Genomic DNA, 6,992 nt, shown 5'->3' with positions numbered 1-6,992 from the left:
TATATCAATTTAAATCACTCTAGAAATTATTTATATGCTAGTTAAGTATCAGTCATGTTCCCTTTATATACACATGTATCAGTACTCTATTCCAGATTTTTTTAAGAATTAAGTTATTTAAATATGTTTATAATCAATCATATTGTTTAATTTATTAATTTCATGTGTATATGTGCATCTTTATACACGATTTATTTTTCTATAATAAAATAAAATAATAATAACTAAATCAATATGATATATTTTTCAAGTAATTTTTTGCAAATTCCGATTGCACATTAATTTTTAAAACATAAATCAATTGTTTCATGAAATATAATTTAATTGTTATAATAATAATAATTATTAATTTAGATTTAAAAAATAATTTATTAAGATGTTCTGGATATTTCAACAGAACTTACGTGTTTCTTCTCATAAAAGATACTTTTTTATATATTTTAAATGTAATGATATACTAAATATATTAGCATTTTTTCTTAAAAAAATAAGCTGGTCGGCCCGCCTAAACCACGACTCAAGATGGGCTGGGTTGGCCATTTAGAGGCCCGCCCCGCCCCGCCTAATGGCGGGTTGCGGTGGGTGGCAGGCTGGCCCGGCCTGCCAGCCCGTTTCGACATGTTTACATAAACATATCTTGTGTACTTAACCGTTTAACATTTGTTTTCAAACTGATTTGATCAGTTCGAGCTGTTATCAGTTCAGTTTCACCACCTGAACTGATATATGCAAGAATTGATCTCCCTTATATCAGTTAATCAGTTTACACAAGTTAAAAGTTTTAAAGTGATTAGCTTTCTTAACAAAGAATTATTTCGAGTATTTTTCGTTTGGTTTATAATTAATCAAACTCGATCCAATTTATCGGTGTGTACATTCTTAGAACACGAGCTATTGCAGCTCATTGAGAATATTGTGTTTGAAGCACCCTTGCAGGTGCCCCTAAAAGAGCCATCAAACTTTCCCAACTTTTCCATGAAAAATAACTCAAAAACTCTCGTGAAAATGTCTCGCAAGTTAATTTTGTGAGATATGTCTCATATCTGACCCAACAAAAAAATATTATTTTTCATCCCAAAATATTTTTTTTCAATATATATATATGGATCGAGTTGATCCATTTCAGAAATATAAATATATGAGATCATTTCACAATATGCATACCCAATAAAAATAGAGATATCGCACGTTAATACATAAAATATAAAAATTCTCCCCGATAATTACAATCCATTAAAAATTTATTTTGAAGATATCTTATCACAACTCTATCCAAAATAAGATACATTAATAAATGTTTATCGATAATTACATAAAAGTCATGTTGGTATAATTCATGTAAATTACTTAGACCTGGGACCGTACGTACCATGATCACAAAACATTGATAGTCAGTATTATATATAACCTACGATCCATCTGCTCGAGAACAAGATGTATCATACATGTTTCTATGGTCTTGTGTCTAAAACAGTACACCAGATGATCGACGGTCATCCCTGCTTGCATGAACGAGAACACGATAACGGGACCAACCAACCGGAACCCATGCCTCATCAAATCCTTGCTCATAGTCTCTGCCTTCGGGCTACTCAGTGGCACATTTCTTGAATGTCTGAATTTGTTGATCATTGGTTTGTAGTTCATTTGATCCCACAAGTAGCCATATTCCCTAACAATCTTCAAACAAAGAAAATTCAAGTGAATTGAGGGAATAAAATGTCTTAATATAATATCTCAATCTCACGTTCATGATTAGTGAAATTTATCGTAATCGATCAATATAATATTATAATGAACTCCTATAAAAACTTGAGAGCCGATACACGTGACAAATTAAAAATGAATTTTTTTATCTTATTAATGCATCTTGCGTTTTCCACAATGCACCTAAACCTGCTTTCTGGTATAGTTAATTCTTTGTTGGAATATGTGTCCATAATCTCGTTTTCACCCATTTTGCTCACATTTTGAGCATCAAATCCACGAAATGCTTCCCTGATCAGTAATATAATCAAATACCCATAAAAAAATTAATCCTTAATTGTGCAATTAAGTCATAATTGGGAAAAAAAAATTAATCGTCAAACCTGAGAATTATTCTCCTTTTCAAGATTTCAGTCCAATTAAAATCCATTAGCAGTCCACACATTGCCAGCAGCTCGAACAACTGACTGCTTATTACGTTTGAAATATTTTTTAAGCATTATTAATCAGTATATTAATTTTAAATTAATATTAATTATTATTATTATTCTTTATGCAAATGATGTAAGGTATGGCTTACTTGTCATCATAGACTGAAAACTCCCCAGCATTCGTCGTGGAATCGAACGTAAACTTCATCTGGAATTGATTTCAATTAGAAATATATATTGGGGAAAAATATAATGATTATTGGTAATTAATTTATAAATTTGTACTTAGTCATACATAGTTATAGAGCCATTAATGGTGATGCACTACCTAACAACGCAATTGTGGTTTACAAAATTATAATCTATCACCCCACGGAATGGACTACTATTATATAAAAGAGGGAAAATTTTAAATTGATCTTTATATTTGTCTTTTGTGATTTGGTCATTTATGTTATCAAATCAATTTTAAATCTTTTTTTCGTTAATTTTAGTCATTTTTCACAACGTGTTGCTGATGTAGTACTGATGTCATGTTGATGTAACACTGATATGTTCATTGTTACATAAATGTTCTTGAAAAAAATAACTAAAATTTTTCAAAAAGTGAAAGATGCATACGAGACTATTGAAATTTAACAATCAAAATTGCTAAGAAGCATATATGAAATATTTATTAATATTGTATATATATATATATATTTATATTTGAAAAAAATAACTAAAATTTTGCAAAAATTTAAAGATGCAGATGAGACTATTGAAATTTAACAATCAAAATTGCTAAGAAGAGACGGTAATTATTCTATTCATCCAGATCGGATTAATATATCCTACTAATTAACCAACACCGTGTAGGTAACCTCCATTGAAATCATCATGTCTTAGGTTAAGTGACATATATATCTAGAATAACTTTTGAACGACCAAATTCGACATGAGACCTGATTATAGACTTAGATTAAATTAAGCAGTGGTAAAATCAAAATTTGGGTTACGAGGGATTGGCCGACGCAAAACAATAGTGAAAATTAAATAATATTCAATGGAGCCCGTCCTCGTATTCAAGAGGAAACCTTTACTTTACGAGCCGACTTCACTTATTTTTAGCCATGCAATAATGAAAGATTCTAGTTAATATTATGTATTTTTTTAAAGCTGTATTTTAGAAATATGATTGTGTAAGGTTGCGGAATTCTAAATACAAATGATAAGAAATAAAAAAATGCAAATTTTACCACTGTTTTTTGAGAGCCAATTGCACCTCTTCGTTTCTTCCTCAGTAGGATCATGATCTGCATGAAGCTGCTGCACAATTTCAGTCATAGGCACTTCTCTTCTTGCAGTCGGTGTAATCAAACGAATCGCAAACGATATTTTCTGTTCGAGCGAGGTCGAAGAATCCGTCAAGGAACACGAATCTGTTGAATTATGTGAAAGATAATTATAGAGAAGACAAAGATAGAGGTGACAAAGTTCTGTGAAGCCCAAATGGTTATATTTTCTTGGAACGCTTCGATAATATATTTGTATTTGGCTTCTCCTTTTCTTTCGAAATGTTTTTTATCATTTTCCATATCTTGTTTCTTGATAAATAGTTTGGACATGTTGGAGAAGAAGGGTTTAAATTTTCTTGAAACACTATTCTTTACAATAGGGTTTCATGATATATGAGCAAGGGAACTATTCTGCTTCCAAAAAAAAAAAAAAAGTTAGGGAAATATTTTGAAGCGTAAAAATTTATAAAAAATATAAAAAAATTAATTTTGTTTTTCAAAATGGAATGATGTTCGTGATTGCTTTATGTGGTGTGGATATATATGTTGGGGAAAATCCATAAATCGCAGAATCCATCACGCTAAATCATTAAGAATTTGACTGAAAACTTAAGCGGAAGCGTACCTGAAGCCATAATCCTGAATTCTTTAGAACGTGTCTTGATCTTCCAGATCTACGCGCTCTTTCCTTGAGAGAATCCTTTAGTTTCTCTTCAGAACTATTTTCTTAATGGGGGAGAGAATAGTGAAAGTGATAACGCGAGATCTGAGGACCATGACCCATATTTATAGATAATGTTTATCAATATCTTCTGATATTTCTGTTTTAGCCCATCATAAAAACAGAAATTACACTTATGTCTCTACACATTAAAGACCCACAACCCATTAGATACATTAAAGCCCAATAACCCGAAACATTAATTGATCACTTTATTTTGGGATTAACTTAATAGACAACCCACAATACATATTTATTCACATATAAGCCCATATAAATAAATTGATCCAACAATCTGCCACTTGGGCTATATGTGCAACTTTATAATTATGTTTGTGAAAATAACCTTATGAGCTCAAAATTGTTGTCATTCCGAAATGTATCTATAATCAATCCGGTCCATCAATCACATCAACAGAGGATCAAAGCAGTCTTCGCTACAATCAAGGTAACTAGACCCATCAATGGTCACATATGCCAACACAACTGAATGACATGGATCATGAAGTGGATGTGTAGCATGGAAATTTCATGCAATGTGACCGTAACATGCCTATTTCCAACTGGTCCTCCCTTTAACCTTATTGAGATCAAACTTTAAATAATAATCAGAGTGTGACTTAACTTGAAATTTATTTCTGCAGAAAATAAATTTATATAATTGTAACTGAAAATGTCTACAACTGAAAAGCATTTAAAACAACAAACTCCCACTAAAACTGAATTTCCTCAATTGACATAACACCCATACTAGCGGTGTGCTCATGAAACTGTTTGGGTGGTAGTCCCTTAGTAAGCGGATCTGCAACCATGGAGTTTGTACCGATATGCTCAATAGACAACTTTTCACTCTGAATTCTTTCTTGAACAACCAGAAACTTAATGTCAATGTGTTTTGATTTCGTCGAGCTCCTGTTGTTATTGGAATACATAACTGCTGATTTATTGTCACAATGTAATCTTAGTGGCCTTTCAATGCCATCAACAATGCGCAGTCCTGTGACAAAATTTTGCAGTCATATTCCATGATTGGATGCCTCATAACACGCTACAAACTCAGCTGTCATGGTGGAAGATGCTATAAGTGACTGTTTAGCACTCTTCCAGGAAATGGCACCTCCAGCAAGGAGATAGATGTAGCCCGACGTAGATTTCATACTATCTTGGCATCCAGCAAAATCGGAGTAAGTATACCCAATGATCTCAAGCTGATCCAACCTCCGATATATGAGCATGTAATCTTTTGTTCTCTGTAGGTACCGTAAAACCCTTTTGACTGCTTTCCAATTCCATTCCTGGATTACTTAAATATCGTCCCAACATTCCTGTCACGTACGAAATATCTGGACGTGTACAAACCTGAGCATACATCAGACTCCCCACTGCAGATGCATAGGGAACCTTCTGCATTTCTTTTTCCTCAAAATCATTCTTTGGGCATTGTTTGAGACTAAATTTGTCTCCCTTAGCCACATGCGTATCTGTTGGTTTACAATCCTGCATCCCGTATCGCTTGAGGACTTTCTCGATATAGCCTTTCTGAGATAATCCAAGAATACTCCGAGAACGATCCCGATGTATCTGAATACCCAGTACAAAAGATGCATCACCAAGATCTTTCATCTCAAAATTCTTAGCTAGAAATCTCTTGGCTTCATGCAACAACTCTATATCTTGCTAGCGAGTAGAATGTCATCAACATATAAAACCAGAAAAATATGCTTACTCCCACTGAACTTATGGTACACACAATCATCGACCAAATTCATCTCAAAACCAAACGAGATGATCACTTGATGAAATTTGAAATACCATTGTCGAGATGCCTGCTTGAGCCCATAGATGGATTTCTTTAATTTGCAAACCATATTATTTGTGTCTTTGGACACAAAATTTTCTGGCTGCACCATATAAATCATTTCATCAATGTCACCATTTAGAAACGCAGTCTTTACATCCATCTGATGAAGTTCAAGATCGAAATGCGCCACCAAAGCCATTATAATCCTTAAAGAGTCTTTCGAAGAAACCGGAGAGAAAGTCTCTTTATAATCAATGCCTTCTTTCTATGTAAAGCCTTAAGCGACAAGATGAGCCTTATATCTTTTCACATTGCCTTTCGAATCCCTCTTGGTTTTAAATATCCATTTGCAACCAATGGGCTTCGTACCTTTAGGCAATGGGACAAGATCCCATACGTCATTGTCCTTCATGGACTTTATCTCCTCATTCATGGCATCATTTCACTTTTGAGAGTTAGAACTTTCCATGGCTTGAGGAAGTTAATAGGATTATCCTCCATCAATCCAATGTCTGCCTCATGTTCTTGAAGAAATACAATGTAATCATCTGGCAATGCATTTCTCCGCTCTCTAGTGGATCTCCTTAATGGCATAGGTTCTGGAGGTGCTTGAGTTTGTTCATCTGGAATGGGAGGATCTCTAATATTGTCTTCCTGTATTGTGTCTTGGTCAAAGTGAGCAATATGATCCTGATCAATGTCCAAGACACCTGTGGGAATATTTACATATTCCTCTTCAAAGACAATATCTCTTACTTTATCTCCCCCCGCAAACTCAACATCCTAAAAGAACCGGGCATTTCCTGACTCAAAAATCGACTTACTCGTGGGATCATAAAACTTGTATCCCCCGGATTTTTCAGAATATCCAATAAAATAACAACTAACCGTCCTTGAGTCCAGTTTCTTTTCATTAGGCTTGTAAGGCCTTGCCTCAGCTGGACATCCCCAAACGTTCAGATGCTTAAGACTGGGCTTTTTACCCGTCCAAAGTTCATAAGGGGTTTTGGTCGCTGCCTTAGTTGGAACCCTATTAAGGATATATGCTGCGGCCT

At 33.9% G+C, this 6,992-nt stretch overlaps 1 pseudogene; it reads right to left on the bottom strand.

The window, feature by feature from the left end:
• Positions 1-1,374: 1,374 nt before the first annotated feature.
• Positions 1,375-5,371, bottom strand: LOC142532412 (uncharacterized; annotated as a pseudogene).
• Between the last annotated feature and the right edge of the window lie 1,621 nt (positions 5,372-6,992).

Source organism: Primulina tabacum, chromosome 18, assembly GCF_025594145.1.
Source record: "Primulina tabacum isolate GXHZ01 chromosome 18, ASM2559414v2, whole genome shotgun sequence".
Classification (NCBI taxonomy): domain Eukaryota; kingdom Viridiplantae; phylum Streptophyta; class Magnoliopsida; order Lamiales; family Gesneriaceae; genus Primulina; species Primulina tabacum.
The sequence above is the reverse complement of the archived record's forward strand: the minus strand, read 5'-3'. Positions and strand labels throughout refer to the sequence as shown.